Below are 13,079 nucleotides of genomic sequence, written 5' to 3'. Positions count from 1 at the left end.
ACATGCAGTGGTATGCAGGGTCACGACAATGCGTATGGCCAAAGCATGCGGCTCTACTCGTTTGGATATTTATGGAGATTCAAACCTCGTGGTCCAGCAGTCGATGAATTTGTGTGATGCTATCACTGATAACATGATTGCTTATCGCCAAATGTATCAGTCGATGGAAGCCAAGTTCGAAGGTTGCGAGTTGAAACATATCGGCAGAGCTAGAACCGAAGAAGCGGACGCCTTGGCAAATATTGGTTCCACATGCTCCGCAATTCCAGATGGAGGTTTTTATGAAGTAATCAATCAATGATCTATCAAATTCAAGACTTCGACACCTCCTGAAAAGGCGACTACTGACTCGGGGGCTACGCCCTAAGACGCTGCCGAAGATATCGTTGTTGGACCCGATCAGCAAGTTTTGCCCGTCGAGCCCATATGGACTAAGCCTTTTGGCATATTTACTTCGTCAGGAGCTACCAGATGACCTGACGGAAGCCCGGCGTATCACGCGTCGCTCCAAACCATATACAGTGGTGGCTGACAAACTTTACAAAAGGAGTATATCTGGCATATTCCAACGGTGCATCGCCATCGAAGATGGAATGGCACTACTATGAGAGATACATGAAGGCATGTGCGGTCATCATGCAAGTAGTTGCTCACTTGTGGCTAAAGCTTTCAGAGCTGGGTTCTATTGGCCAACAGTAGCAGCCGATGCAAGAGACTTGGTCAGGAGGTGCGATCTGATACGTCCAAAACGTATCTACTTTCCCGAACACTTTTGCTATTGTTTTGCCTCTAATTTGTTTACTTTGGATACAACTAACACGGATTAACGCTGTTTTCAGCAGAATTGCCCTGGTGTCTTATTTTTGTGCAGAAACTCAACTTTCAGGAAAATCCCCGGAAATAATTGCAATGGGCCTATTTTCACAGAAGACCTACGGAGCCAGAAGACGAGACGGAGGGGGGGGCACGAGGCGCCCACGCCACCAGGCGACGCGGTGGGCCCCTGCACTGCGCCGCCCTATGGTGGCGTCGCCTCGGCCAGCCCCCGACGCTCCCCTCTGGACTACTTAAAGCCTTTGAGCTAAAAACGCACGGGGGTTCGACGAAATTGCCAGAAGACATCCAGAACTCCGCCGCCATCGCGAAACTCCGTCTCGGGATCAGAAACTCCGTTCTAGCACCCTGCCGGGACGGGGAATTGGAGGAGATCATCGCAATCATCACCACTGACGCCTCTCCATCAACCATCCATGTTTCACCCATCCATGTGTGAGTAAATCCCCGCTGTAGGCTGTAGGGGATGGTAGGGATTGGATGAGATTGTTCATTTAATAGCATAAGATTGTTAGGGCATAGTGCCTAGTATCCGTTGTTGGTACTTTTATGATATTGTTGCAACTTGTTATGCTTAATGCTTGTCACTAGGGCCCGAGTGCCATGATTTCAGATCTGAACATGTTATTGATTCATGATGATATTCATTGTTTTATGATCTTACCTGCAAGTTGTATACACATATTGCTGTCCGGAACCCTAGGCCCCGAAGTGACAGAAATTGGGACAACCGGAGGGGAAGGCTGTGATATGAGGATCACATGTGTTCACGGAGTGTTAATGCTTTGCTCCGGTACTCTATTAAAAGGAGTACCTTAATTACCAGTAGATTCCCTAGAGGCCCGGCTGCCACCGGCTGGTAGGACAATAGATGGTGTGCAAGTTTCTCATTGCGAACACGTACGACTATATACGGAACACATGCTTATGGTTATTTAGTACTTGGATATTGTTTTATTACTATCTGCAAATGCTCTGCCTTGATTGTTACATGAGTTCTCTTATCCATGTAGCGCCCGCTCATCCATCCCTGTGCCTACAGTATTTTAATCCTGCTGTTTACTATAATCACTACTGCTGTCTTTATTACACTACTGCTTATATTTCGTTACTGCTACTGCTATAAAACTATTGCTACTGATAAACTCTTGCGAGCAAGTCCGTTTCCAGTGTGCAGCTGAATTGACAACTCCGCTGTTAAGGCTTACAAATATTCTTTGGCTCCCCTTGTGTCGAATCAATAAATTGGGTTTTACTTCCCTCGAAGACTGTTGCGATCCCTTATACTTGTGGGTCATCAAGACTATTTTCTGATGCCGTTGCCGGGGAGCATAGCTTTATTTGCAAGTTCACCTGAATTGATATTGTTCGCTGCAAATCCTCCATCATGGGTAAACCTCGCGATGCTAAAGTCGCCATATTACCATCCACTACAAGAAAAGGTACCTCTGCTGCTCTTGATTCACCATCTGTGATAAGTCAACTTGTTTCACCACCACAAGCTTCACATGCTGGTACTTCTGCTGAATCTGAAAATTCCTCTTATAATTTTGATGATGCTTCGGCTGTGCTTGATGATGATGGTTCATTAGGTCCTTTTCTAGATGTTACAATTGCTAGGTCTAGACAAATTGAAAATACTGTAATTCCTAATGAAAATACTGTTACACCTGTTAATTCACCTGAGTCTGTTGAATACTCTAGTGATGATCTTGATGAAGATTATGTGGAACTTGATGATGATTTTATTGATAAATGTAATGCTACTACTGGTGCAAGTAACATTAAAAAACTTCTTGCACAACATGTTGTTAGATATAAACTGTCTCCTGATCCTAAATTTGCCACATCTCCTATAAACATTAAGGATAAGGATTATGATTTTTCTCTTGATTTATCTCATATATCTATTGTTGAGAAAACACCTTTTCGTGGTACTGAAAAAGAAAGTGTTGTAGAGCACATGAATGAGCTTTCTACTTTGAGTAGCTTGTTCTCTGATGATATCAAGAAGCGTACTTATTTTGTTGCTAAATTTTTTCCTTTCTCATTAAAGGATGATGCTAAAACTTGGTATAATAGTTTGCCTCCTGATTCTATTGATAGTCCAAGTGGTTTTCTTGATGTTTTCTTTCGAAAATATTTTCCTGGTAGTGCTCAACATATTGCTTTGCAGAAAATTTATAGTTTTGACCAGGAAGATGGAGAGAAATTGCCTGAAGCTTGGGCAAGGTTTTGCTCTCTTATCAGAGCTCGGCCTGGACATGATTTGGAAAAGCATGACCTACTTGATATATTTTATAGTGGACTAACCATTGAGTCTAGGGCATACCTGGATAGTTGTGCTGGTTGTGTTTTCAGGAAAAGAACTCCAGACGAAGTTGAAGAATTAATGGCTAGAATAGGCCGAAATCATGATGATTGGACTACACCTCAACCAACCCCAACACCAATATTGAAGAAGAGGGGTATGATTAAATTAAATGATGAAGATATGAGGGAAGCCAAGAAATCTCTTAAAGAGAAAGGTATTAAATCGAAGATGTGAAGAATTTACCCCCCATAGAAGATTTATGTAAGATAACTCCCCCTTCATCCACGATTGAGGTACATTCTCTTCAACGCTTTGATAAAGAAGATATTCCTTACTCAAAACCTCCTAATCAATGTTTAGATGAGTTTGATAATTATATTGTTAAGCAAGATAATTTTATATGAGAGTAGAGAATCATTTAATGGAAAATTCTCAAGCTATTAGTAAATTGCATGATATTGTGGAGAGAACCTCCAATGATGTTAAGATGCTTGTTAAACATTTTCATATGGTTCAAACTCAAATTGATCAACTCACTAAAGTGCAAAATGACTTGTTAAAAAATACTTCTAAAGAAAAATATGCTTATGAAGTAACAACTAGAGGCGGTGCTTCTACTCAGGATCCTCTATATCCTGAGGGGCATCCGAAAAGAGTTGAACAAGATTCTCAACGAACTAAAGAAACTAGTGCTCCTTCTAAGAAAAAGAAGAAGAAACATAAAACTGTTGTAGAATCCTCTGAGCCTCGTTAATGATCCTAATAGTATTTCTATTTCGGATGCTGAAACCGAAAGTGGTAATGAACATGATAAAGATAATGATAAGAATGATGTTTCTGATAAAGAAGAGGTTGAAGATGAACCTGAAAAGCATGCTAAAAATAAAAAGTACACTAAAGAAGATTTTATTGCTAAGAAACATGGTAATGAAAGAGAACCTTGGGTTCAAAAGCAAATGCCTTTCCCTGTTAAGAAATTAAAATCAAAGGAGGAAGAACACTATAATAAATTTTGTGATTGGATGAAACCTTTGTTCTTGCAAATCCCTTTGACTGATGCTATTAAATTGTCTCCTTATTCAAAGTAAATGAAAGATATTGTTTCTAACAAAAGGAAAATTCCTAATGAGGAGATTTCCACTATGCTTGCTAATTACTCTTTTAATGGTAAGGTTCCAAAGAAGCTGGGAGACCCAGGTATACCGACTATTCCTTGTTCCATCAAGAATAATTATGTTAGAACTGCTCTATGTGATTTGGGAGCAAGAGTTAGTGTTATGTCTTTTTCTCTTTACAAGAGACTTTATTTAGATAAGTTGATACCAACTGATATATCTTTGCAAATGGCTGATAAATCTACTGCTATTCCTGTTGGTATATGTGAGGATGTTCCTGTTCAAGTTACTAATAATTGCTTAATATTAACTGATTTTGTTGTGTTGGAAATGCCTGAAGATGATAATATGTCTATTATTCTTGGAAGACCTTTTCTTAACACTGCAGGGGCTGTTATTGATTACAATAAAGGAAAAGTTACTTTCAATGTTGATGACAAGGAGCATACTGTTTATTTTCCCAAGAGGATTGATAAAGTATGTGGAGTTAATACAATTTCTAATTTGAGAACTATCAAAGTGGGAGTTATTGATTGTCCTATATATGAGCCTAAACAAGGATATCAAAATATTATGATTGGATCCATATCAATACAATATAAGGTAACATGATTGATTTGAGGTTTATTTCTTCTTATGTCATGTAAAATTTATTTGGTGGCATGACTTGATCAACCTTGTTAACAAGTACATTTTATATGCACGGAAGAGCTAAACAACATTTCTTTCTTTCTCCACACTTGTTTACTTTCTGTAGTACTACTTGTTTTGTAAGATGCTTTAGTTGTTTAGAAGTTTGAAAATCTTTTTCTGCCTTGTAATAGTTATTTTAACACCCAGAAATGTGCATTTTCAAAGTTTTCAAAAATTTACAAAAATTATACCGTTGGTCCTATTTTTCAAAATGCAACCTCGGAGTGCCTGGGGCTGACCAGTGGGGCACCCCAGGGCTGGCCCCCATGGGCCGGCGCGGCCAAGGAGGGGGGCGCGCCACCCTGTGGTTAGGGCCCCACCTGGCCCTCCACTTACTCCTCCACCTACCACTCCACTCTCTTTCACGGGAAAACACATCACCATTGCTCAAACCCGAGTTTCTTGCTGTTCTTGCTCGAGATTTTCGATCTCCTTGCTCAGCCCATCTTTGTTGCTGAAATGTGGGGCATTTGTTCTCCGGTATGTGACTCCTCCGATTATCCAAATAGAATTTTGTTTGGTTGAGTATATCTTGAGTATTTTGCTGCTGTAGGTGACATGTTAAGTGAGTTTGCATGCTTGTTCTAAGTTGTAAAAATTAGTTTTGATGCATGTTTAGTACTCTACCAAGCTCCTATAGTAGTTTCCCTCATTTATATGTCTCAAAATCAACTTTTATAATGATTGTTGAAAAATTTCAGAAAAGGAAAATGCATAACCACACCTTTGGAGAAGTGTTCAAGAGGGATATGACAAGAGAGACAAGGCCTTCAAGGGCAGCCACTCGAGTTAGGCGATCCTATGATGAGGATGTCATTTCACCTAGCTTTGAAGTTGAAGAGGATAATGGGGTTCCTAATGCTTCATCCTTTCCATGCTTTGACTTTTTGCGTAATGCAGGGCTACTTGATGATTTCCTGTTTCTCATCAATAGTGTGGGCTTATCTACCTATATGGAAGATGAGAGTGATCAATTTTACAGGCTAACTAAAATCTTTGTTGAAATCTTTAAATTCAGCAACTCAGCCTTCTCACCAACAGTTAAATTTAGGATTTATGACATGCCTATCACTATGAAGTTGAAGGATTTTTGTACTGCATTGGATATTACTCCTATAGGTACGGAGAAGAAGATCGAGAACCGCCCCATGATGACCCACAAGTATAGGGGATCGCAACAGTCTTCGAGGGAAGTAAAACCCAATTTATTGATTCGACACAAGGGGAGACAAAGAATACTTGAAAGCCTTAACAGCGGAGTTGTCAATTCAGCTGCACTGGAAACAGACTTGCACGCAAGAGTTTATCGAGTAGTAACGGTTTTATAGCAAGTAGCAGTAGTGAAATAACAGCAGCAGAGTAACAAAGACAGCAGTAGTGATTATAGTAAACAACAGGATTAAAATACTGTAGGCACAGGGATGGATGACGGGCGTTGCATGGATGAGATAAACTCATGTAACAATCAAAGCAGGGCATTTGCAGATATTAATAAAACGGTATCCAAGTACTAATCAATTAATAGGCATGTGCTCCATATTTAGTCGTACGTGCTCGCAATGAGAAACTTGCACAACATCTTTTGTCCTACCAGCCGGTGGCAGCCGGGCCTCTAGGGAATCTATCGGAAATTAAGGTACTCCTTTTAATAGAGCACCGGAGCAAAGCATTAACACTCCGTGAACACATGTGATCCTCATATCATCGCCTTCCCCTTCGGTTGTCCCAATTTCTGTCACTTTGGGGCCTCGGGTTCCGGAAAACAATACGTGTATACAACTTGCAGGTAAGATCATAAAACAATGAATATCATCATGAATTGATAACATGTTCAGATCTGAGATCATGTCACTCGGGCCCTAGTGACAAGCATTAAGCATAACAAGTTGCAACAATATCATAAAAGTACCAATTACGGACACTAGGCACTATGCCCTAACAATCTTATGCTATTACATGACCAATCTCATCCAATCCCTACCATCCCCTTCAGCCTACAGCGGGGGAATTACTCACACATGGATGGGGGAAACATGGCTGGTCGATGGAGAGCCGTCGGTGGTGATGATGGCGATGATCTCCTCCAATTCCCCGTCCCGGTGGAGTGCCAGAACAGAGTTTCTGGTCCCGAGACGGAGTTTCGCGACGGTGGCGGCGTACTGGATGGTCTCTGGCGACTTCGACTTCTCCTCTTGCGTTTTTAGATCGAAACCCTTAAGTAGTCCAGAGGGGGGCGTCAGAGGCTGGCCGAGATGGCCACACAGTAGGGCGGCGCGCCCCCCCTACAGGCCGCGCCGGCCTAGTGTCTGGGGGCCTGGGCCTCCCCCAGGCCTACCCTTCTGGCTCCGTGATTCTTCTGGAAAAATAAGCCCTTCGACATAAATTCCGAGGATTTTCCTGAAAGTTGAATTTCTGCACAAAAACGAGACACCAGAGCAATTCTGCTGAAAACAGCGTTAGTCCGTATTAGTTGTATCCAAAATACACAAATTAGAGGCAAAACAATAGCAAAAGTGTTCGGGAAAGTAGATATGTTTTGGACGTATCAACTCCCCCCAAGCTTAGCTTATTGCTTGTCCTCAAGCAATTCAGTTAACAACTGAGTGCGATAAAAGAACTTTCACGAACACATTTGTTCATATGATGTAGATATTCTCATGATATGGCAAGTACTTAAGGAATTCATAATAAGATACATGCAAATAAAATCATCTAACAGCTATGTCAATCATGGAAAAGGTACCAACAAATTAACAATAAGCATTATGAATCATGTCTATCAGCAGGATTGCAATGTTCATAAAAGGATATGATAAAGTGGTATCTCGCTTGCCCGTATTTGTACAGCAAAACATAAATGCTCGGGCACCTTTGAAGTTCATGGGAAGGTTGGAAGTAGAGATTATCAAAGATAAAAGCATCAAAGTTATACCACAGTTAATCACATTTTGGGACAAGCATATTATACTAAGAATGACATTTGTGCTCTCAAGAAGGTGCTCGAAGAAAGGATGGAGACTCAATGTAAAAGTAAAAGATTGACCCTTCGCAGAGGGAAGCAGGGATTAACATGTGCTAGAGCTTTTCATTTGTAAAACAGGAGTAAAATTATTTTGAGAGGTGTTTGTTGTTGTCAACGAATGATAGTGGGTACTCTAACTACCTCGTCAACCGGACTTTCAAGAGCGGCTCCCATGAAGGACGTTATCTCTACCAAGCAAGGTAAATCATCACTCTTCTCTTTTGTTTACACACGTACTTTAGTTTTATTATGGATGACACTCCCCCAACCTTTGCTTACACAAGCCATGGCTAACCGAATCCTCGGGTGCCTTCCAACAATCTCATACCATGGAGGAGTGTCTATTTGCAATTTAAGTTGCTTACTGATAAATCAGGGCAAAACATGTGAAGAGAATTATTAATGAAAGTTGATTAATTGGGGCTGGGAACCCCGTTGCCAGCTCTTTTTGCAAAATTATTGGATAAGAGGATGTGCCACTAGTCCATTATGAAAGTCTGTCAGGAGTAAATGACAAGATCGAAAGATAAACACCACATATTTCCTCATGAGCTATAAAACATCGACACAAATTGACAAGCATTTTGAAGGTTTTAAAGGTAGCACATGAGAATTTACTTGGAATGGTTTGAAATGCCATGCATAGGTATTTATGGTGGACACTCTGGAATAACTCGGTTTTCAGGGGTTTGGAAGCACGAGCAGCGTTCCCGCTCAGTACAAGTGAAGGCTAGCAATAGACTGGGAAGCGACAATCAAGAGAGCAAGAATCGTCATAATCATGCTTGCGACAAAATAAATTAACGGAGGCATAAAAGTGATACAAGAACTCTGAGGTAAAGTAGATCATCGAGGCTTAATTGACTTTTGTTCAGTCATATGCATGCGTGAGCATGTGCCAAGTTGATTCAAGTGAATTATTCAGAGGAGGATACCACAATGTCATACCTATCTATGAATAAAGCAATACAAGCAAATATTTATGATATGCTACTCATATTAATAAATTGGAGCTAAACATGAGAGATCATGAACTACTAAACTTTCTTAAATGACATATACCTCACATGAACCAACTAAGCATGCTCACATGGATGAGTATATGTACAAAAATGAAAACAAATAGAGTTCATACCAGCCTCTCACCACAGTCGAATTGTCGTAGATCGTCATTATTGCCTTTCACTTGTGTAGCTTGAATAATATGGAATGAAAACCAAGCTCCCGCCACCGAAGACCACTGAACTCCATAATGAACTTTACAAAACCAAAGAAGAACAGCAAATATTTTTGGTGTTTTCGAATTGGAAACAAGAACAAAAGGAAACAAGCAAACAAAGCAAAATCTTTTTGGATTTTCTTATAGCAAACAAACGATAGCAAATAAAGCAAAATAAAAGCAAGAAACCAAAATAAACAAATGGTAAAGAGAAACAACAGAATATTTTTGGTCTTTTTGTGTTTTAGGAAAGAAACAAAGTAAAAACAAAAGAATGAAAACTAAAAGAGTCACATAAACACAAAGCAGCAGAAATTCGTCAAACTTGACAGCAATACAGTAATCGATTTTTAAAAAATTCTTCCGCTGCTCAGCTCGAAAAGTGTTCAACTAATGAAAGTTAGATAACAACCTGGGGAACATGCACAAAAATTGGCTTCGCAAAATAACGTTCTGGCTGTTTTCAATCAGCACTTCCCCAAATATCATCTCCCTCTTATTAGAAAACCACTTCAAGAAGCTAAACAAGTATGTACAAGTATCCAGCAACCATAATATGCAAAGAATGAGTGATGCCGGTATACCTCCCCCAAGCTTAGGCTTTTGGCCTAAGTGGAGATCAATCCCATGGTGCCCATGAAGTAGCACCTCCGTAGTACGACGAAGATGGATCCTGCTCCGGGTATGTACCGGAAGAAGCACCAGGATACGTGACGGTGTAGTCGTAGGAGGGCTCGGCGTCCTCGGAGTCATGCTGCTTGGTGGAAGCCCTGTATCTTCGGTTGCTCATCCACCTCCTCCTTAGAGCGCGACCATGGTTTCCTGTCAACACTGAACAAATCTGGCTGCGGCAACAAGATTTCCCTCTCATCCCCGTCAGCAAACAACATTCTATAGACCATATTATCTAAACTAGAGTCAGATGTAACAAATTGATGACTCTTCATAGCAGCAATATCAAGCCTTATAGGAGTCAATTTCACATCAGTAGGGTCAAGAGGAAGATCTAGATATGCTAAAATGCGCGATGCAATAATTCCTCCAAAAATAGGCCCCTTGTTAGACAAGCGGCGAGCAACAAGAGCACGAAGATGATAAGGTGTCTCTCCAGTGAGTGCAGCAATTAAGAAAGCAAGATGATAACTAAAAATATTACTAGTGTTCTCCCTACCAAGAATGCTAGTAGCAAGGTAATAAGCAAAATACTTAATGGCGGGGAGTTGAATGTTTCTTATCTTGCCACGCTGAATGGTGCGGCAATCATCATTGGTGATTTCTCGATAGAGCTCCAGCAAAGCCTTGGGGTTGTCCTCGATCTTCTTTGCTGTACCTACAGGGGCAATATCCAATGCAGTACAAAAATCCTCCAACTTCATAGTAATAGGATTACCATAGATCCTGAATGCAACTGTCGGGTGATAGTGCTTGTTGTTGAACTTAAAGCTCTCCACAAAGATTTTAGTGAGCATGTGGTATTGCTCCCTCTCATCTCCCATGTAGGTGGTTAAGCCCGCCTTACCGACGAGGGTCAAGAAATCATCCAACAACCCTGCATTACTCAAAAAGTTATAACATGGGAAAGATGAAGCGTTAGGGACTCCATTGTCCTCTTCGGGTTCGAAGCTCGGTGCGATGACGTCCTCATTATAGGATCGCCTAAATCGGGTGGCGGTCCTAGAAGGCCTCCCCGTGCTTGTCGTCTCTCTTTCAAACACTTCTCCAAAGTTACAATTATCCATCTTCCTTTTCTGAAATTTTTCAACAAACAATATAAAATTTGATTTGGTGACATATAATTGAGGGAAACTACTATAGGAACTTGCTAGAGTACTAAACATGCATCAAAACTAGTTTCTACAACTTAGAACAAGCATGCAAGCTCACTAAACATGTCACCTATAGCAGCAAAATATTCAAGATATACTCAACCAAACAAAATTCTACTTGGATAATCGGAGGAGTCACATACCGGAGAGCAAATGTGCCAAATTTCAGACACAAATCTGGGCTGAGCAAAGAGATCGAGAAATCTTGAGCTCTTGAGCAGAAACGCGAGTGAGAGAAAGCTGGTGCGAGTTTTTTCGGGAGAGAGAATGGGATGGGAGAAAGAGATGAAGATGTGGGGCAAGGAGGGGCCCACACAACAGGGTGGCGCGCCCCCCTTGCTGGCCGCGCCGGCCTGTGGGGTGCCACCCTGGGGTGCCCCACTGGTCATCCCCAGGTGCTCCCAGGTGCTTCTTCGAAAAATAATACCAACGGTATAATTTTGTGAATTTTTGAAAACTTTGAAAAATGCACATTTCTGGGTGTCAACATTATTATTACTCGGCGAGAAAAGATTTTTGAAATCTCTAATTAACTAAAGAACTTTGCAAAACAAAAGTGCTACAGCAAGTAAAACAAGTGGAGGAAGAAAGAGATGTTGTTTAGTTCCTCTACGCATATAAAATGAATTTGTTAACAAGGTTGATCAAGTATTGCCACCAAATAAATTTTACATAGCATAAGAAGAAATAAACCTCAAATCAATCATGTTACCTTGAATTGTATTGATATGGATCCAATCATAATATTTTGATATCCTTGCTTAGGCTCATATATAGGACAATCAGTAGTTCCCACTTTGATAGTTCTCACATTAGAAATTGTATTAACTCCACATGCTTTCTCAATCCTCTTGGGAAAATAAATGGTATGCTCCTTGTCATCGACATTGAAAGTGACTTTTCCTTTATTGCAATCAATAACAGCCCTTGCGGTGTTAAGAAAAGGTCTCCCAAGAATAATAGACATATTATCATCTTCAGGCATTTCCAACACAACAAAATCAGTTAATATTAAGCAATTATTAGTAACTTGAACAGGAACATCCTCACATATACCAACAGGAATAGTAGTAGATTTATCAGCCATTTGCAAAGATATATCAGTCGGTATCAACTTATCTAAATAAAGTCTCTTATAAAGAGAGAAAGGCATAACACTAACACCTTCTCCCAAATCACATAGAGCAGTTCTAACATAATTATTCTTAATAGAACAAGGAATACTCAGTATACCTGGGTCGCCAAGCTTCTTTGGAACTTTGTCATTGAAAGAGTAACTAGCAAGCATAGTAGAAATCTCCTCATTAGGAATTTTCCTTTTGTTAGAGACAATATCTTTCATATACTTTGAATCGAATGAACCCCGGTGATCACATGGGTACGTGAGCACGGGCTTTCAACCCGACACGTGTCTAACCGCCGTTTGTTTCTGCTGTTAGCTTATGATGAGGTGGGAACGACCAGCCGAAAAGCGCTAGTACAAGCCAACTTTTTTTTCAGATCTAGCAGTACAAGCCCACTTGCCTCCAGTATGATAATAAGGTGAAACAGTATCGCGCGTGGCTCCAACGACCAGTTCTTTATCCTTTGTGTCTTATCTCTCATGGACGTCTCTATCCTCTCATTCTCTCTCTCTCAAATTGTCACGGGAAAGACGACCAGAGCGATGAGAGGCGTCTGTCGCGGGCGGATTCCACCAGGCCACCGCCGCAGAGGAGCACGAGGGAGTTTTCTCCACTTGCACGGGAAGGCCACCGGCGACGAGAAATTAAGAGGAGGCCACCGTTGAGCGCGCATCAGCCGAGCCGCCACCGTCAAGCGCGTCTTGGCGGAGCCTGCTGCTGAGCGCACATCGGTGGAGCCGTCGCCGTCGAGCGCGTCTCGGTGGAGGCCTCCGCCTATGAGGACGGCGCATCCGCCCCTAGCGCCGGAAGGCCACCGGTGACGAGGACACACCGAGGGGGCCGCCGCTAAGCGCGCAATTGTGGAGCCGCTGTCGTCGAGCGGACATCGGCGGAAGCCGTAGCCGAGCATATGGAGGTGTGAGCGCGAGGAG

The sequence above is a fragment of the Lolium rigidum genome, chromosome 5, assembly GCF_022539505.1.
Source record: "Lolium rigidum isolate FL_2022 chromosome 5, APGP_CSIRO_Lrig_0.1, whole genome shotgun sequence".
NCBI lineage: Eukaryota > Viridiplantae > Streptophyta > Magnoliopsida > Poales > Poaceae > Lolium > Lolium rigidum.
This window is presented reverse-complemented; position numbering follows the sequence as displayed.